Raw genomic sequence first — 21,908 nt, 5'->3', positions numbered from 1 at the left:
AATGACTTTGCAGTCCAGCGCATTAACCGACAACACCATACCAGGACCCCTCTGAGATCTTCTTATCTCTCCTTCCCATTTAGTTTACCTTCACCTTCAGAAGATACATGTAGTGAAGGCAGAAATTATAAGCCTACTCAGAGGGTACCAACACACAGAAATTTTGGGGACCAATGATAAACTGCAAATACCCTGTTAGTTAATGCAGTTTTGTTAATAAAGTTTCTTCTGCTGGTGACAAGTTACTATCATTGCATAGTCTGTCCCAAGAAAGAACTGGTTCAGGTGAGTTTTGGAGAAGGAAAAAGACTTTCATCAACCCAACTTCCACAGTATAAGAGGCACTAAATTCTTTCTTACAGTAATGGGTAGAATTTTAAAGTCATTTCATTGATCAATGTCTGCATCCTCAAATTGCCCAGCAACTGTTGGTGTAGTATCTACCTCCATTTCATCTTCAAAATCTCTAATTGAGTCTTCTGTCTGCACCCCAGCCATGTTATATTGGCTGCTCAGACTAAGAAAGCATTCCTTCTAACTCTCCAATGTGGCTTTCCTGTCTGTGATTAAATGGTATAATCCTTCTTCATAGGTATAAAATGTAAGAATGTCCCCCTACCCTTGTTCTTGTGCTTCGCTTCCATGGCACATACTTCATCATAGCCACCTGAATCTTCATCCTCAGGATCTGGATGCAAAGCCTGGCATTCACACATTGCTTTAAACAATGCTTCCAATGCTGATTTATTACTAGGCCCAAATCAAATTCCGCAATAAGTTCAACATCATCATCACTGTCTTCCTCTTCTTCATCAGCAACAGATTCTTTTGATTTTTCTCCAAATTTGGCATTCACCATAATATATAAAAAAATATTGTGGATAAGCATTTATGTCCCTGAATACAACATGTAAACTAATGGTAGGGTATTCCAATGAGAATACTAATCCAGAGCCATCTAACCAGGTGGCTCTCAGCAATATAAAGAGTGCTGATGCCAAGGCCCTTTCCGTTCAACACAGCTCTGGTATCCGGCTGCTGCTGTCAGAGATTCTCAGCCAGGCCATGTGGCAGGAAACTTTTGAGGAAGTTCATTGTACCAGGGAGCATCGAGATACAGAACGGGAGGGAACTGAGGCGACAGCAAATCCAATTCCTGCAGAGAAATATTTTGCTCTCTAAACCTACTCCATTTAACTGTGAAACATTCAGTCTAATGTACACGAGGTACAAAGACTTCTTGATGCAAATAACTTCTTAATAGAAACGACAAAGTTATGAGCTCTGCTTTCCAGTTGGCACAGGGGTAAATGGTAATGTTTTATGTAGATACTGCCAACATACATATTACCCCATTTCATAAATAAAGAAATAGAGGCTTAGAGAGGCTAAGTAACTCATTCAATGTCACTATCCAGAAAGTGAAGGAGCAAGATTTAAATTGGGATCTACATCTGGGAGTCCTGGTGTGGCACTGAAGGATAAGCACTGGACCACAAGGTCAGTATGAACTGCAAGGTCAGCTGTTCAAACCTACTAGCTGCTCCTCTGACACCTTATACAGGGTCATTATGAGTTGGAAACAACTTGAGGACACTTAACAACAACAAAATATCTTAGTAAGAACACCCCAAATTAACTTTAAATTTCTGACATGACACAGCAGCTATGTTAGGGTTGGAGGCTAAAACTCTTATTCTGAATAAAAAAATCACCTCTACATCAGGAATGTAGCTGGTCGTTTTTGCATTATCCACTATGAAAAAATTACTTGGTAAGCAATTTCAGAGAATATTCTCAGTTGTTGATTTTAGGATTTTGCTTACTGCTTAGGAAGCTGGTCCAAAGCAATTCTCAGAACAGATGATTACTCTAAATAAACTTTTAAATTATGCTTGTCCCCCTCTGCAGTCATCCAAGGAAAGCCTCCTGATTGTTTCAAGAATAGATAACCCAATTTAATGATTACTTTGTATATTTTAAGAAACAACTTTTTGTGTGTGGGGTGGGTGGGGAGAAAAGCTACTACCACCAAGAAAGAAAAACCAGGAGTGGAGTGGAGTGGAGTTTCTCTTTTTGACCTGGGGTCTCTGCACTGTGTATCTCCTAGATCTAGGAGAAGATTGGTGCAAAGACACAAGTATATCTCCAAGGAATGCTGGGCCTACAGATGCTGAAAGCAGACAAGAACCTATCCCCAGAGCTGACAAAAAGAGAAAGCCTTCCCCTTGAGTTGACATTCTGAATTTGGACTTCTAGCCTTCTAAGCTGTGAGAGAATACATTTCTGCTTATTAAACCTCCACGTCCCCAAACAACAACAACAACATTAACTTTAGATACATAGACATTATCCTACCAATCAGAAACACCATCACCCAATTTTGTAACTATTACATAAATTTCAGCCAATGACTAAATTTTTACTGAAGTTCCTCTTATAAAAACTCTTGCAAATGTTTCTTCCTAGGATCATTTAGTTCAAAACCTTCTGGATTTTGCGAGTCCCAATTACAAATTACCATGGACTGCCAAAAGAGCAAATAGATCTGTGTTGGAAGAAGTACAGCCAGAGTGCTCCTCGGAAGCCAGGATGGCCAGATTTTGTCTCTCATACTTCAGACATGTTGTCAGGAGGGACCAGTCATTGAAGAAGGATATCATGTTTGGTAAAGTGGAGGGTCAGAGAAAAAGAGAAAGACCCCCAATGAGATGGATTGGCACAGTGGCAGCATGAGTGGGCTCAAGCATGGCAACAGTAGTGAGGTTGGCCCAGGATTGGGCAGTGTTTTGTTCTGTTGTGCATAGGGTCACTATGAGTTGGTACTGACTCAGTGGCACCTAACAACAACATCAAAATTTACAAGTTACCTTGCCCCTCAATAAAAGTTCTTTACTTTTAATTTCAACCAGACTCTATTGTTTTGCTCTATGACATATTCTAGCACCCATGATCTTAATCATTTTAAGATACACTGGAGAAGGCCATAAAATGGAGAATCAGTGAAAAACAGGAAGACCCCTCAAGGAAACATATTGGTACAGTGGCAGCAGCAATGGACTCAAGCATACCCATAATTGTGAGGATGGTGCAGGACTGGACAGTGTTTCATTCTGTTGTATATAGAGTTGCTATGAGTCAGAAGCAACTTGACTGTTATCTAACAACATGTCTCTGACTATGATGTGTTTGCTTCAAATGCTTTTATCTGTTTATGAACTGAGGCCCACCGTATTCATTTCACTCCCTGGAACAAACAATGTGTTCTCCTTGAGATTCCCTTGCTCTTTCTCCTTCCACAGCAGCTTTGAGAAAGGGATACCGACCATGACCTTTTCTTGAGTAAATTTTGGATAGCTGTCTGTCAAGAGTATGAAAGCTTCTGACTTTCAAGGGCATAACTGAACAGGACAGAATGAGCATCCTAAAATGAATACTGAAATACAAAAGCATATGGCAGAAGACTTTCAAACGTTGTTTCCTTGTGTAAAACACTTTTTCCTTTCAGATTAACACCACAAAGATTTATTTTTTCTTACAAATTCTGCTACTGTAACTCTCCAGAGCAGCTGTCCTCTACTTTGTAACTTGGGAGTCCAGTCTGCTTACATCTTCTGATTCTATCATCTCAACATGTAGCCTTCACAAATGGTCATGGGAGGGTCTTGGACCCACTCTCATGTGGTCCCCAAATTATTTGACATTTCTCCCACTAAGAATTGAAGGTTATGTCTCCTCCACTTGAAACTGACCTCTGGAACCAATAGAATACAGTGGAAGTGGTACTGTGCCAGTTTCTAGACTTCAATTTAAGAAACTTACAATTTTTGCTGCTTGTTTCTTTGGATACTCATTCCTGGGATCCAGCCATCAGGCTATCAGGAAGAAAACTTGACAACCAGTAGAGAGCTCCACATGGAAAGGAACTAAGGCCACTGGCCCTCAACCCCAATTGAACTCCCAGACATCAGCCATCATTAACTTGCCAGCCTTGTAAGCAAGCCATTTTGGAAGTGGTTCTTTTTAGTCCCCAGTGAAGCCATCCTAGCTGATGCCAAGTGGATAAAACAGTTTTTCAATAGCTTCTTTTCCGTCCTGAATAGAAAGTGTTGGAACACTTGTTATATTTTTCTCTCAAGGCCCTCTCATTCCACTTTTCCTTTCTTGGCCTCCCTTTACTTTCTTAATTAAGGAACTCAGGGAGCATAATGGTTATGCTTTGGGCTACTAACCTCAAGGTTAGCAGTTTGAAACTACCAGCCTTTCCATGGGAGAAAGATTTGGTTTTCTGCTCCCATAAAGATTTACAGGCTTGGAAACCCTATGCAGGGTCACTGTGAGTGGGAACTGACTCCACTACCTATAACCACCACCACCCTCTTAATTAAAGTTTTATAATCATCTTCTTAACACCCACTGTGCTTCAAATTCTCATTTAAATCTGACACACACATACAACTCCAGTCCCACATTCACTTTACAGGTATATTCTGTGACGTTACTGAGTTAATTAAATTTAAACCTACTAAGTGACTCTGTAGGCTAATGCATCAGACTGCAAAGACTTTAAAACTGCAAGGTTGGCGATTCAATCTCACCAGCTGCTCCTTGGAAACCCTATACAGGGTTGCTATGGGTAGAAACCGACTCGACGGCACTTCACAACAACAACAAAGAGCTGAGAGAGCTAAAATTTCAATCCAGTGACAGAGGGACTATCTGCTAGTATCTACGGTAAATCCAGTAGCTGGAAATGCTAAATTTTCTGCTTGCCAAGTGCTTCCATAAATGAGTAACTGGAATTGCTGTTGAAGATCTAGCCAAATTGCTATATAACCTATGAAATCAAATGGAGAATTCTGGAATAATAATTGTTGTTCTTAGGATCCATGTGATATTTAAAGTTTTGTGTCAATGTGACTGGGCTGGGATTGTCAGTGGTTTGGCAGCTGAGGTGTAGTTTTCTCCCATGATGAGATCTAATATTGTCAAGAACCGGCCTCCACACGAGAGTTTGGTTCACGAAGGAGGGAGATCTGGCGGCGACAGAGATAGAGAAAGAATACACACAAAGACACAACAAGAGAGAAAAGAAGACACCCCAGAACTAGAGTGGATGCGAAACTGGCGTCAGACATATCCTGCATTGTAAACATTTTGGTTATGCATGCCATTTGCACACCTTGCCAACTGCAATGCCTGCCTGTACTGCAAGCCGCAATGCATGCCTTGCCAGCTGTAACGCATGTGGGCTTCAGTCTGTACCTCCGTTTTATTTCACGGAGGAGCTTTACACAAAGGAAGGTGGGGTTTATTAAGACGGAGTACAGAAGTGAAATGTGATTAATCGTTCAAAACAGGACACAATGATCCATAGGCACAAATTTTAAAACATACATCACAAATTGTCTTGATAATCTAACATCCTTAATTTTCCAGAAATTCAAGCAAATTTATATGGTACTTTTCAGGTTTGAATCCCAGGGCAGCAACTCGGTTTCTCCAGGTTAATTAACATACCTATAGCACCTAATCTCAAATGGGAACAGGTTAAAAGGATTGAAAGGAGTCCCGCTGTGTCAGCTGCCTGGCCGAGACTTACAGGAGGAAGCAAGGTGCCTAGCTGAATGGTTTGCACCTGGGGTCTATCTGGGAAGGCAGACACCTATTATTCTTTAGATAAAACCCCAGAATTCACCAATCCACTTTGGGTGAACTCCTTGGGGGAAACTTGTCTCCAGAGCTTCCCAGCAAACTTGTTTTTGGAGCTTTTTACAGTCTCGGCTTTAGGAGCAGTTTAATATTTGTCCATGGGTATCAAGGGCTCTTGTATTAAGTTAATATCAAACATAACTGAATAATTTGTTAAAGAACAGTTTGGCCAGCTTGCCCAGTGGCCAGAGTTTGTTCCTCCGAGAGATTTGTTCCAGGAACACCTTATGCACTGCCAATACAGTGGAGACATTGAGAGAGGCACATAAGAAACCATTTTCTCAGAGGCTACAGTTACAGGAGTTCGAAGCACAGCATGAATTAATAGGACTAAAGAGAATTATACAGAGCTAGCCCAACAGTGAGTTTGTAAAAGCCAATGAACCCGGGATGTCCCGAAGTTACTTCATTGAGCCCTCAGGGTCTCTAGCCAGCAAGTCTGAGCATGGCCAAGTGCTGGATTTTCGTCCATGACACCGGTCCTCAACACCCCAGTACCTGCGGTCTGCAACATAATATAATATAATCAACTCTATGATGAGATCAACCATCTCTTCAGTCAACTGAAGAGAAGCAACCTTGGGGGTTTGCCCTGCTTCCAGTATATATTGGATACTCAGACAAGGCTTGATTGATGCCTTCTTGGTCTAGATCTTGCGTCTGGCACATTGCCTGACCTCCAGTTCTTTGGACTTGAGTCAATGACCTGATCTATTAGCTGCCAATCCTGGGAATCATCATCAGCCTGCCTCCTTAACTGCCAGACTTGTCAATGTATGTTTGCAGCCATTTTTGGATTATCTTTAGCAAAACTTTACTTGTAGGAGATGTTAATGATATTGTCCGAGGACTTCTGTTGTCCCATGACTTCTGCTTTCCAGTGAGTCACTTCTCTTTGGAATAAGCACGAATACAGATCTTTTCCAGTCAGTTGGCCAGGTAGTTGAATTTTAGATATTTTGGCATAGATGAGTGAGTGCCTCTAGTGCTTCGACATTTTGTTGAAACATTTCAATTTGCATTCCATCAGTTCCCAGAACCTTGTTCTTTGCCACTGCCTTCAGTGAACCTTGGACATTTACCCTCAGTACACTTGTTCTTAATCATAAGGTGTCGGAAGCCATGCCATCAAGTCAATGCCATCAAGGAATGGAATGGCAAGAGACCCTAAGCATGAAAAGCTCATTGTTTAGCAAAGTGACAATGATTGTCTCCTCGGATGGCAAAGCCCCGAGGGGAACCTCATGCTCTAGACCTTGTAGTTCTTGTTTTTTCCTTTTGTGTATGGCTCAATTTTGATTTTATTATAAGAAGTTCTTTAATATTTTTATATATATTCACTTGATAATTTGCTATAATCATAGTAAAAATTAAAATTACATTTAGACACTGTCACACTAAAATTTAATCATGTAAAGTTATAATAGTTGCTTTTTACATCAACAATAAGTCTCAACATTAGGAAAGGCCACATCAGATAAAAGCTTTTCAAGCTTAAGATTACATCCTGTGTAGTAGACACTGAAGCACCTAAAAGAAACAATTTCACAATCAACATCCTGCTCAGTAGGTAGAGCAACAGACATTGAGGCACCAGAAGATAGCAAAAAAGTCAATTAAGAGCTGTGGGAACATGTAGAAATGTGGGTAGAAATTTAACTAAGAGGTTTTGGGAAATTGTAAGTATAGGGGAATTGCTACTTTGTTTTTTGACTATGAAACTTTTGTTGTTGTTGTTGTTAAGTGCCGTCGAGTCGGTTCCGACCCATAGCGACCCTGTACAGGGTTTCCGAGGGTGTAAATCTTTACGGGAGTAGAAAGCCTCATCTTTCTCCCGCGGAGCAGCTGGTAGTTTCGAACCGCTGACCTTAAGGTTCGCAGCCCGATTCGTAACCACTACGCTATCAGAGCTCCTTTAGGTACTTTTATATTCTTATTCTTAAATCCATTATAAGTATGAAAAATAATAGATGAGAGTAAAAATGCAAGTCAAAATATAAAACTTTGCTTAAAAGTTGATTTGACATTCTTGGGAGGATTAGAGGAGAATGAAAAGAGTTACAGAAATAAACCCAATGTTATCAGGATAATTAGGGGATGCAAAGGAACAGGATAGATAAGAATCAAGGGAGTGTTCTGATGTTTCCTTTTTGTTGTAACCTGAATGTTTGTTGAACACAAAGAATGTAATACTTAGTTAAATTGCAATTGATGTACATGACTATAGAGAAATCTTAATAGTACATAAGAAGCAAAAAACTTTTGAGTAGTAGGAGTAGTCATCTGCTTGAATAAAGAGAAGTCATCATCTGCCTAAGACTCACAACCCATTGACTCTGTCTCTGTGTGTGTGTGTTCACTGACTCCGTACCTCCCTCCGAGCTCTCACAAATTGTCGAGGCTGGTCCCCAGCAATAAGGTAACTCTTGAAAAGTTGAACATCATCCATTTCTTTTGGTACAGTGACTCTGAATTCCATCCATTTTCTTTTGATACCTTCAGTATCATTCAATCTTTTCCCCAAAGAATTTTTCAATATTGGAAGTTGAAGACTGTTTTTTTTTTTTTTTTTTTTTTTTTTTCTTTCAGCTTGATAAGTGCTGAGAGTGTTCTTGGTTTTCTAACCCCAGATCTTTGTATATTTCATTATAATATTTGACTTTGTCTTCTTGAGCTGCCCTTTGAAATTTTCTGTTCAGGTCTTTTACCTCCTCATTTCTTTAATTTGCTTTAGCATTTCTACTCTGGAGAGCAAGTTCCAGAGTCTCTTCTCACATTCATTTTGGTCTTTTCTTTATTTCTTGTCTTCTTAATGACCTTTTGCTTTCTTTCTGTATGATGCTCTTGATGCCATCCCACAACTCTTCTAGTTTTTGGTCATTAGTGTCTAATGTATCAAACCTTTTTTTGAGTTGATCTCTAAATTCAGGTGGGATGTGTTCATTGTCATATTTTGGCTCTCATGGACTTGCTATAATTTTCATCAGCTCCAGCCTGAACTTGCATATGAGAAATTGATTGTCTGTTCCACTGTCTGCTTTGGGCCTTGTTTTTACTGATAATATAGAGCTTTTGCACAGTATCTTTCCACAGATATAGTCAATTTGATTTCTGTGTATTCCATCTGTTAAAGTCCATGTGTATAACCATCTTTTTTCGGTTTAAAAAAGTGGTATTTGCAGTCATGAATTCAGTGGTCTTGCAAAATTCTGTCATGCAATCTCCAGCATCATTTCTATGACCAAGGCCGTATTTTTCAAACTACTTTGTTTCTAAACTTTATAAACCAATTATCCATAATTATTAATACATCTTGATGGCATGCTTGATCAATTTCTGACTGAAGACATTGGTAGAATTATTCAATTTCATCATCACTGGCTTTAATGGTTGGTGCATAAATTTGAATAATGTATTGTTAACTAGCTAGTCTTCCTTGTAGACATTGCATTCCTTATTATATTCTTATAATACAGAAAACTAGAGAAACGTAGAAAATGGACTTGGTCCGTTCTGTTTTGCCTGCTGTCACTATCAACATTGCTCCTGGATCAGCCCTTTACTTAGCAGAAGCAGTCAGTTCCAGTCTCCACCATCTTTTAGCACTCCAGATCCAGCCTTAATGTACCCCTCAGATGTACTAGAATGTTTTGGGCAGTTCCCTCTCCTTAGAAGTCTGAGACCCATCCCTGTCTTCCCTTTTTGTTTTCTCAGTCTCCCATAACTTTTTTTTTTTTTTTTTTTGTATATTTTGTTTAAGGAGCTCTGGTAGCATACTGGTTATGAATTGGGCTGCGAACTGCAAGGTCAGCAGTTCAAAACTACCAGCTGCTCTGCTGGAGAAAGATGAGGTGTTCTGCTCCCATAAAGATTAACTGCCTCGGAGACCCTATGCAGGGTCGCTATGAGTCGGATCTGACTCCACAGCACATACCAACAACCAACAACAACAATATTTTGTTTAATACTTGCATTGTTTCTATAGTGCCATCCATTGCTCTTTAAACTAATTCCCTTTGTGGCCTGCTTGGAGACCCTGCAGATCCTCCGTGTGGTTTGAGTTGTAGGTCCAGCCAGGGAGGCTCAGGGCCTGTAGTTGAAGGTTTGGGGGCAGTGTCACAGCTGTCTGATGCCGTTGTCCTGCAGGCCCTGGGGCAGCACAATACCGCAGGCCTGTGCTACAGTGCCAGCCCGCCCCTCGGGTCTAGGGCAGCCGTAACTGGCTGGGGCCCCAGGAGCAGCCAGATCGTGGGCGGGACGACTGAGGTGTCGTTGAGTGTGAGGTTGTAGCACAGGTCCCACTCGAGGTTGTTCCACAGTCGTCAGTGCAGCATTACCTCCATTTGCCCATCACCCTGGCTGGAGACGCCGTGTGCCCTCTCAGACAGCAGCACCCTCCTGCTCTGATCGTCCTCGAGGAAAGCTGCCTGGACCATGGGATAGTAATTCCGGGTGCTGCTGTTGTTGGTATGTGCCGGATAGGGCCTGTGCTGCATCTGGTATCCCTTTGTTGTCCGTGTGGATGATCTGCTGGTTGTCCAAGGTAAGTGCTGGTCTTAAACGCAGCCTCGCGGTTCAGCTCCAGGGGGCCCGCCCAGTATTCCTGCTCCATGTGCCCACAGAGCAGCTCCCTGTCCTCAGAGCCCTTAGGTGACACATGGGCCAGCCAGCCGGGAGTGGATGGCGTAGGTGTGCTCCTTGTCCGTTGCAGGAAGATAGTATACTGAATGATTTTTAATAAGAAAAATTGTACATAAGGGTTGTATTCTTTTGCAATACTTATTCAATTTGTATGTTGAACAAATAATCCAAGAAGCTGGATTATATGAAGAAGAACAAGAATGGGGCATCAGGAATAAAGAAAAAGTCATTAACAGTCTGTGATATGCAGATTAGACAACTTTGCTTGCTGAAAGTAAAAAAGATTTAAAATACTAATGAAGATTAAAGATCACATCTTTCAGTACAGGCTGGCCTTCAATGTAAAGAAAACAAAAATCCTCAACAACGGGAGCAATAAATAACATCATAATAAATGGAGAAAAATTGACATTGTCAAAAACTTCATTTTTCTTGGATCCATTATGCGAGAAGAAGCCAAGAAATCAAATGATGTATTGCATTAGGCAAATCTGATGTACAAGATCTCTTTATTCAAGAGCAAAGATGGGGGGCAGGGCTTGCTGGCTGTTAGGGTAGAAGTGCAGTGAGGAGCTCCTTCAACAATAACCCAGAATATTGAATGAAGCAGGTTCAGGAAACAGTTACAAAACTCTGAACCACATATATATAGGAATACTTTTAAAAGTTTGAAGGTTTAAAGCCAGTGGAATTTGTAGTGGAAGCAAGACATCTAGTATTTCAAACACTCTGGGCTCAGAGGCAGGGAGCCACCATTTTGGGCGAGACCAAGCTGTGCGACCAAGAGGGGGAAGGATCAGAGCCTGCACAGATTGACGCCTGCCAGAACCTCTGAGATAAAGGTGTGTATTGTTATTATTATTATTTTTTTAGGCATCTGTTCGTTGGCCTTTCACTATCTGTGCACCTCCATTCTGGTGACTAGAGGGGGGAGGAGCCTGAGCTAGTGGAAACTTCCCCAACCCCCAGAGGTTTCTACTACACATGTGCACAGATCCTCTCAGCATTTAAAGGGACAGATCCCACTTAAAATTAAAAGGCAGCGCAAAATGGCCACAGCTACCCTAAACTGTTTATCACTAGGAAAGAAGGACAGAACAGGGATTGTGGGGCAGAAAAGACAGTCTAAAAACAAAACAGGCTGAAAATTAAATCCTGAGTTACATAACAACCAACAGTGGCATCTTGAAATTTCTCAGGCGGCCTTGAAGACATTGAAGGCAAGAAGCTGAAAGAGAATATTAAAGTCATACTCATATTAAACTGTCCTGGTGTGGCGCTGTGGGCTAATGCATCAGACTATAAAGTCGTTTGAACCTGAAAGTCAGTGGTTCAAGCTCACCAGCCACTCCTTGGAAACCCTATACAGGGTCGCTATGGGTTGGAATCAACTCGAAGGTACTTAACAACAACAACATATTAGATTACAGATTTTTCTTCCCTCTTCTCTCTTTTCTGCATTTATAAACTACAGTATCCAATATGCTTTTTTCATTTTTTGTTTATTTTGCTTTTTGCTATTGCTGCTTTGTTTTTTTGATCCCCTCTTTACATTTAAGGGGCTCATTGTCTCCCTATATTACCCAAGAAGAGACAGAAATTGCTGTCATATACTCAAGCCACAATCAGACTCTATAAAACCCCAAAATCCAGGAAAGAACCAATACCACCTGCCATACACCAGGTAGGCAGACAATACCTGTGACAGTTCCTCTGAGTATAATAATAAGAAGAGTGATAAGAGAAGCCCATCTCTTGATCACATCGACCTGGCGCCAATCAGAAAGCTTAAAATACGCCAGAACACATTCAATTAAGTATTAAGGCCACAGCTAACTACTGAATACTTCACAACATACCAAGAATATGAATACAAGAAAAACATGGAAACATTAAAACTATGAGGAAACTAACAAGAAAGAACACAAAAAGCATGAACTCAGCACAGGAAGACACACAGAACAAAGAAACCAGCAGCACCACAAAAACAAAACAAAACACATAATGGCAGCAATTAATCCACACCTATTGATAATTACACTAAATGTAAATGGATTAAATACAACAGTTAAGAGATGGAGAGTGGCAGAATGGATAAGAAAACAAGATCCTTCAATATGCTGTCTGTAAGAGACACGTCCTTCAATATGCTGTCTATAAGAGACACGTCTTACACACAAGAGACAAAAACAGATTAAAAGTTGAAGGATGGAAGAAATATATATACCAAGCTAACTGCAATAAAAAATGAACAGGAGTGGCAAAACTAATCTCTGATAAAACAAACTTTAAGGCAAAAACCAGCATAATACATAAAGATGGCCATTATTTCATCATTAAAAGGACAATTGAACAAAATGAAATAACTATAATAAATACCTATGCTCCCATTAAAGAGTTCCAAAATATATAAAGCAAACTGAATAGATTTGAAGAAAGAAAGAGATGTATCTACAATAATAGTGGGCAATTTTAATACACCGCTTTCAAAAATGGATAGAACAACCAGAAAGAAATTTGACAAAGACACAGAAGAGCTAAACACACAATCAACCAACTGGACTTCATAAATGTGTACATAGCATTCAACCCAACAGCAAAATACACATTCTTTTCCAGAGCACATGGAACATTCTCCAGACTAGACCATAGATTAGGCCACAAAACAGGCCTCCATAAATTTACAAATACCAAAATACAACAAAGCATCTTCTCACACCACAATGCTATCAAATTAGAAATTAACAGTAGGAAGATCAAGGAAATAAAGTCAAATACATGGAAAATGAATAACACCCTGCAGAAAAGCGACTGGGTAGTAGAAGAATTAAAACATGAATTTACAAAGTTCCTAGAAACAAATGAGAATGAAAACACACGATACCAAAATCTTTGGGACATGGTGAAAGTGGTGCTGAGAGGACAATTTATTGCAATAAGTGCACACATCCAAAAAGAAGAAAGAACCAAAATTACCACATTAACATGGCATCTACAACAATTAGAAACAGACCACCAGAGGGAACCTACAGTCACCAAAAGAAATGAAATAATAAAGATCAGAGCAGAAATAAATGAGACAGAAAACAGAAAAACTATAGAAAGAATCAACAGGACAAAAAGCTGGTTCTTTGAAAGGATTAATAAAATTGACAGACCATTGGTAAACCTAACAAAAGAAAAGAGGGAGAAACACGCATTTGAAATCACATGGGAGATGTCACAATGGAACCAAACAAAGTCAAAAGAATAATAGCAGAATACTATGAGGAGTTGTACTCTAACAAGTTTGAAAACTTAGAAAAGATGAATATATTTTGAGAAAAACATGACCTACCTAAACTTACACAGAGTGAAGTAGAAAACTTGAACAGACCCATAAGAAAAGAAGACATTGATCAGTTCATCAAAAAACTCCCAACCAAAAAAGTCCAGGTTCAGATGGCATCACTGGTGAGTTCTACCAAACATTAAGGAGAGAGCTGTCACCAATTCTACTAAAAGTATTCCAGAATATAGGAAAGGATGGAAAACTTCCTAATACAATATATGAAGCAAGCATAACCCTCATACCAAAACCAGGGAAGGATGTCATGGAGAAAGAAAAGTATAGACCTCATGAACATAGATGTAAAAATTCTCAACAAAATCCTAGCCAACAGAATCCACCAGCACATCAAAAAATAATACATCGTGACCAAGTGGGATTCATATCAGGGATGCAAGTAGAGTTCAACATTAGAAAAGCAATCAATGTAATCCACCATATAAATAAGAAAAAAGAAAAGAACCACATGATCACATGGATTGATGCAGAAAAGGTATTTGACAAAATCCAATATTCATTACTGATAAAAAAACTCTCAACAAAGGAGGAATTGAAGGGAAATTCTTCAACATAATTAAGAGCATGTATACAAAACCAATAGCCTACACTACTCTCAATGGAGAGAAACTGAAAGCCTTCTCTCTGTGAACAGGAACCAGACAAGGATGCCCTTTGTCACCACTCCTATTCAATATTGTGTTGGAAGTCTTAGTCAGAGCTTTATGGCAAGATAGGGAAATTAAATGCATCCGAATTGGCAAAGGGGGAATAAAACTCTCTCTATTTGCAGACAACATGATCCTATACATAGAAAACCCCAAAGACTCAGTAAGAAAGCTACTAGACCTCATTGGAAGATTCAGCAAAGTGGCAGGGTATAAGAAGACTAACATACAAAAATCAGTTGGATCCCTTTATAGTAACAATGGCAGTGCTGAAAAGGATATTAGGAAAGCAATACATTTATAATACCCACCCAAAGGATGAAATGTCTAGGAATAAATGTAACCAGAGAAACAAAGGACCTATACAAAGAAAACTACAAAACACTACAACAAGAAACCAAAAGAGACTTACAAAAGTGGAAGAATATACCATGCTCCTGGGTAGGAATACTTAACATTGTGAAAATGTCAATACTGCCCAAAGCAATTTACACATATAATGTAATCCCAACCCAGATTCCAACACCATTCTTCAAAGAGATGGAAAAAACAATTACAAACTTTATATGGAAAGGAAAGACACCCAGGATAAGCAAAGCACTTCTTAAGAAGAAGAATATGGTAGGAAACCTCTTACTCCCTGATTTCAAAATTTACTACATGATTTGTTGTTGTTGTTGTTAAGTGCCATCGAGTCGGGTCCGACCCATAGCGACCCTGTACAGGGTTTCCGAGGGTGTAAATCTTTACGGGAGTAGAAAGCCTCATCTTTCTCCCTCGGAGCGGCTGGTAGTTTCTACATGATTACAGTGGTCAAAACAGCCTGGTACTGGTACAATGAAAGATACATTGATCAATGAACAGAAATGAGAATCCAGGAAATAACCCATCAACATACAGTCGACTAATTTCCGACAAAGAGCCTAAATATATTGCCTCGGAAGGAGATAGTCTCTTCAACAGATGGTGACAGCAGAACTGGAAAGCTATATGCCAGAGATTGAAACAAGACCTTTACCTCATGCCTTTTATAAAAAGCAACTCAGCATGGATTCAAGACCTAAATGTGAACCCCAGAATAATAAAGACCATCAAAGAAAAAATAGTGACAAAGTGAGGGCTCTAGTACAGGTCATATACAGACTACCAAACATTTTGAAAATTACACAAACAAAAATAGACAAAATAGATGAGTGGGACATGCTAAAAATTAAAAACTTATGTGCGTCAAATGACTTCACCAAAAGACTAAAAATGGAGCCCACAGAATGGGAAAAAATCTTTTGCAACGACACATCAGACAAGGGACTAATTTCTAAAATATATAGGAAACTACAACACCTCTACAAGAAAAGGACAAATAACCCAATTTAAAAATGGGCACAGACATGAACAGACACTTCAACAAGGAGGAGATCTGGGCAGCCAACAAACATATGAAGAAATATTCACGATCACTAACCATTGTTGTTGTTATGTGCCGTGGAGTCGGTTCGGACTCATAGCGACCCTATACAGGGTTTCCGAGGCTGTAACTCTTTACGGGAGCAGAAGCCTCATCTTTCTCCCGCAGAACAGCTGGTAGTTTCTAACTGCTGACCTTGAGGTTCGCAGCCCGATTCGTAACCACTACGCTACCAGAGCTCCTTTTCATTAGAGAGATGCAAATCAAAACAACAATGAGAGATCATCTCACACCAGCAATACCAACAAAGATTTAAAAAAGTAGAGGACAATAAATGCTGGTGAGAGTGTGGAGAGACTTGAACCCTCCTGCATTGCTGGTGGGATTGCAAAATGGTCCAGCCACTCTGGAAAGCAATATGGCGCTTCCTCAGAAGGTTGGAAATGGAAATACCTTATGATCCAGCAAACACTATACTTGGTATTTACCCACAAGAAATACGAGTCATAACACAAGTAGATATATGCACACCAAAGTTCATAGCAGCACTATTTACAATAGCAAAAAGATGGAGACAGCCTAAGTGCCCATTAATGTAAGAATGGATAAACAAACTCTGGTACATACACACAATGGAATATTATGATACCTTGCTGAATAACAAGGAAGCTGCACGTCACTGCATAACATGGATGAACCTTGATGACATTATGCTGAGTGAAATTAGTCAGTCACTAAAGGAGAAATACTGCATAGGACCATTATTATAAAAGATTAAGAAAAAGAACCCACATTAAAAGGGGGGGATTAATTGCTGGATAACAGGTTGTATGGGGTGGGGTGAGGGGAAGGACGGGAAGGTGAGCACAGGGTAGCAAATAGACACAGGATAGCTTAAGTGCTTGGGGGAGGGATACACAAGAAGGGGGAGGGAAATGGAAGAACAAGGCAGATGGGAGAACAGTTAAGCAGATTTGCATGGACTACATGGGACAGAGGTAAATAATGTTGTATGCACAACCTTGGAACAACAGGACTCTGGGATACATAGATTGAGGCATGGTTTGAATGGGAAAAGAGGAGAAATAATGTGAAGATGCTTAGTTGTCTTTTGAATCTTGGTTTCCCTTGCCTACCATTGTAAAACAGACAAGTTACTTGATGGGGAGAGAAAGGACTAGCCAGAAATATCACCATAGAAAGCTTGCAAGGCCGTTTTCAGCCTATAACAGATTGGAATACTTAAAATGGGGCTAGAACTTGCCCATTGAAGGAGGCTTCCTGAGGAGCCTTTGCATTGCATAAAACCATAGGTGGAATTCTAAATCCCATCCAGAATCTTCTGAGGTGGGAAATCTCCACTTGAAAGGACAAGCAAACCAGCCTGGAGTGGTTAGAAGACAGAAGACATTTCTTGAAAGAAAGACCAGCAAGAAAAATAAAAAACATTAATGGCAGTCAGATTGACTACTACAAGTTGTTCCCCCTGGAGCCATCAAAACAAGTGGTCGGGTCCCCTCAGGGCAAACCCCCTTCCAAGACTAAGACTCAAGGGGAATACATGAGCAGGCATGTGGTCTGGCTGGTGACAACGCTGGTGTCAGATAAGTGGAAGTGGGGGGAAATAGCAATGAAGTTGTGAGCTAAGGCTGACCACATTCAATAGACTACTGTGAACCCGGGTTGAGACCAGGTTGGCCATCAGTATGGCAAGACCTGGGGACTCCTGGGCTCAGAGACAGTGACATGGCCACAGATGATTAGAGCGGAGAGTGAAGTGTCCGGCTGATATGAAGTGAGGGGAGATGCACAAGAACACCCATACTTGCAGATAGTACCCACTTGACCTGGCTTCAATGGCTGGATGATCAGAACTCTACTAGATTAAGAAACACAAGGAAAAAAAAAAAAAAGAGTAATCTGCTACAATTTGATGAACTTGACCTATACTTATGGAACAAATCTTTACAGTGAGGATCATTCCCACTCCCTTGGTATGCAGGGTTGACAGGGATGGGCAACTTAGACATTGACTACCCAAAAAGGGGGGCTACAAAGGCAAGAAGTGACTGGCTTACTTTCAAGAGGGAGCCTATTTCCATAGGCAGCGGGGGAAGGTGGAATTTCCACTGAGTGGTTTCCAATCTGCTTGGATGCAGCTGATGAAAGGAGATGTGGATAAGACTCTTGTGGTACAATAGTGAATAATTGCTATCAGGACTGACTGTGAGGGTTGAAAATGTAAAGGTAGATGTTTTGTAACAAAAGAAGTGGAGTGGTTAATTTTGCGGCCCAGGAGCAGAGGTCCCTGGGACCATGAAGGGAGAGGAGTGGAGTGCAGTACCCTACTCAGAGAAGCAGTGATGTCAGTGATGGAGGCAGAGGCCATGACTTGGAGAGATGGAGCGGCTGGGGACTCTGAACTTAGGGAGGGAGAGGGGCTGTGTGCTGGCAGCCAGGGGGCAGGCTTGTGGGTATACCCTTTGGTTGTTTGGTGATACATGGAGGGGATTGTAATCATTGCGATGAAACAAAATACGATAGAATGAATGTAAAGATAATGTTCTCCCATGTTAACTATCACATAATTCACAATAAAAACTAAAAACAAAAAAGAGCAAAGATGTCAGCTTGAGGGCTAAAGGGTTCCTGTCCCAAGCCATGAGGTATTTTCAGTAGCTTCATATGCATGTAAAAATCAGTTAATGAATAATGAAGACCCTAGAAGAATCCATGAATTTGAGTTATGGTGTTGATGAAGAAAACTGGAGGTACTACCAACTGCCAGAAAAGCACAGGTTTGTGTTGGAAGAAGTACACCCACAGTGGGCCTTATAAGCCAAGTGAAACTTCATCTCTCATGCTTCAGGAGGGTATCAGGAGGGACCAGTTCCTGGAGAAAGATACTATTCTTAGTAATGTGAAGGGTCAGCGAAAAAGAGGAATATCTCCCCCATCGAGATTGATTGGCACAGTGGCAGCAGAAATGGGCTCAAGCATAACATTTGTGAGGATGGTGCAGAATCAGGCAATGTTTCCTTCTGTTTTGCACAGGGTCACTATGATTTGGAACCTACTCAATGGTTCCCAATAGCAACAACATTTTTGAGGTTCATAGATTTCCAACACTTATTTGACTATGGACTTTCTTCATGGAATGTGTTATGGGCTCCATGAAATGTATTTAGGAAACTTTGTCATATCTATTTGTTCTTTATGACTGTAAGTATCTTGAAAGCATTTAGTTTTGTAAAGGAAATTTCATTTTCATGAGGTGCATCCCATTTCTGGGAAGAGCATGGGAAATGCAACTCTTTTTTTTTCATATAATCTACAGGATAGGCTTGTGAGAGCTTTCTTGGTTTGGAGTTTGAAGCTCATTTGGACAATTAGTATATAGATAACTTGATGTTGTAACGATTGGCTTTGGGAGTTATCTCAGATTTTTATACTTTGTAATCAGAGACTAGAAGTTCCATAGGAGTACAAAGTGAAAAAAAAAAAAAATCAGAAAAAGAGATCCTTTTTCTTCACACAAAATATTCATTCTCTAGAATTCTCTGCTAGATTTGTATCAGCTTATCACAATTGCACTGATCGAAGTATTGTTGTGGAATCTCAGTCCCTCAACTCTCAGATGCATGCCAGTTAATCACTGGTAAGGTATTAGCTGAAAAAAAAAAAAGTAATGGATTTGTTCTTACTGTTAAGTGCTGTCAAGTTGATTCTGACTCATAGCAACCCTGTAGAGTGTTTCCGAAGCTATAAATCTCTGAGAGAGCAGAAAACCTCATCTTTCTCCTTTGGAGTCGCTGTTGAACTCAAACCACTGATTTGTGGTTCACAAGTCAGTGTTTATCTGGCAGATACCTTAAAGTACCCTAAATTACCCTAAAGTAACAGATTTGGTCCTTTTACAGTAACAATATGCTTTCTTCATTGAAATCTTAGTGGAATACTAAAATATGTAACAGTAAAATTGCTCTGGCTGAAGTGTGAAAGATTGGGAAAGGAAGGCTTACCTTTTGCAATTTTCTACCTATATGTTGCTGCTGTTGCTGGTAGGAGCCATTGAGTTTGTTATGACTCTTACCAATCCTAAGTACAACAGAACAAAACACTGCCTGGTCTTCCACTATCTTCACAATCATTCTTATGCTTGAGAACGTTGCTGTAGTCACTGTGGCCTTGAGGGGCTTCCTCTTTTGTGCTATCTACTTTATCATGCATGCTGTTCTTTTTCCCGAGACTGGTCTGTGCTGATAACATGTCCAAAGTATGTGAGATGAAGTCTCAACATCCTTGCTCTAAAGAGCATTCTGGCTGTACTTCTTCCAGGGCAGATTTGTTCATTGCACCATAGTTTAAATGCATCAATTCCTTTTCAGTCTTCCTTATTCGTTTTCCAGCTGTCACATGCTTATGCAGCTATTGTAAATATCATGGCTTGGATCAGATGCACATTAGTTCTCAAATTGACATATTTTCTCCTTAACACTTTAAATAGGTCTTTTGCAGCAGTTTGGCTGAATGCAATATATGGATGATTTCTTGACAGATGCTTCTATGGGCATTGATAATTGATCTAAATATAAAATTAAATTATTAACAACTTTGGCCTTTTCTCTGTTTATTATGATGTGATTTACTGATCCAGTTGTGAGGATTTTGGTTTTCTTTATATTCAGGTGTAATCCATACTAAAGACTATAGTCTTTATTTTTCATTAGTAAGTACTTCAAGTCTTAGCTTTCAGCAAGGAAGATTGTGTTATCTGCATATCACGGGTTGTTAATGAGTCTTTTTCCAGGACTGATGCCACATTTTTCTTCATATAGCCTACATTCTCATATTATTTGCTCAACATATAGATTGAAAAAGTAAGGTGAAAGGATACAACCCTGATTTTTAAACCAGATTGTATGCCCCTTGTTCTGTTGGAATGAGTGCCTCTTGAATCTGCTTATAGGATCTACATGAGTAGAATTAAGTGTTTTGGAATTCTCATTTTTCACCATGTCTTCCATAATTCATTATGGAATACCTTTGCATAGTCAATAAAACACAGGTAAACACCTTTTTGTTATACTCTTATTTTCAGTTGAGATCCATTGACATCAACAATGAGTTCTCTCATTCTATGTGCTCTTCTGAACCCAGATTGAATTTCTGGCAGTTCCTTGCCGGTGTACTACTGCAACCATTTTTGAATTATCTTCAAAATTTAAACTTACTTGTACAGAGTAGACATTGGAAATATAAATAAAAAATTTGAGCTTCAGTTTATCCATGTGTAAATCACAGCTACTTTTACCTTTTGACAGACTATTTTGACGGTTAAGTACCCACTGCCTTTGAGTCAATTCCAATTTTTAGAGGTCCTGTGGGAGTAGCACTGCTATAGAGTAGAACTGCCCCATAAGGTTTCTGAGGCTATATATCTTTACAGAAGCAGACTGCCTAATCTCTCTCCCAAAGAGCATCTGGTGTGTTCAAATTACCTACCTTGCAGTTAACATCCAATGCTTAACTCACTGTGCAAGCAGGGCTCCTTTAAATGATATGTTGTTGCTGTTGTTCCATGTCTTTGAGTGTTCTGACTCAGCGACCTTGTATAGGGTTTTCTGCTGGTCTTGTGGTTAGCACAGTTTGCAGTCCAGTACTACAGCAGCACATGTAGCGCTTACAGAATGATTGGCACAGTTCTTAGCATATGTAACTGATTTACAAACATAAGAGGTAGCTAGAATTGGTAGAGAATATAGACTTCAGAAGGAGCTCTGGTAGTGTAGTGGTTATGAATCAGGCTGTGAATCGCAAGGTCAGCAGTTCGAAACTTCCTGCTGTTCCGTGGGAGAAAGATGAGGCTTTCTGCTCCCGTAAAGATTTACAGCCTTGGAAACCCTATTAAGGATCGCTATGAGTCAAAACCGACTCCACGGCACATAACAGCAACAACAACAACATACACTTCAGAGTCAGGCTTTGGAGTGTGACCACTGGCAATTTACTTATTCTCTCTCAGGGTTAGTTGCCTTCTCAATCAAAATGGTCTAATAACAATAGCTGACTCATGGGATTTTGTAAAGTTTAACTGAAAAAAATTATATGTAGCATTTAGCACAGTGCCTAGCACAGAGAAAGTGTTGCATTATTA

At 40.0% G+C, this 21,908-nt stretch overlaps 2 pseudogenes; both read right to left on the bottom strand.

The window, feature by feature from the left end:
• Nucleotides 1-387: 387 nt before the first annotated feature.
• LOC102814384 lies at nt 388-1,095 on the bottom strand (annotated as a pseudogene).
• An 8,623-nt stretch (nt 1,096-9,718) lies between these two features.
• Nucleotides 9,719-20,020, bottom strand: LOC102813994 (annotated as a pseudogene).
• Between the last annotated feature and the right edge of the window lie 1,888 nt (nt 20,021-21,908).

The sequence above is a fragment of the Chrysochloris asiatica genome, unplaced genomic scaffold, assembly GCF_000296735.1.
Source record: "Chrysochloris asiatica unplaced genomic scaffold, ChrAsi1.0 scaffold00255, whole genome shotgun sequence".
Classification (NCBI taxonomy): domain Eukaryota; kingdom Metazoa; phylum Chordata; class Mammalia; order Afrosoricida; family Chrysochloridae; genus Chrysochloris; species Chrysochloris asiatica.
The sequence above is the reverse complement of the archived record's forward strand: the minus strand, read 5'-3'. Positions and strand labels throughout refer to the sequence as shown.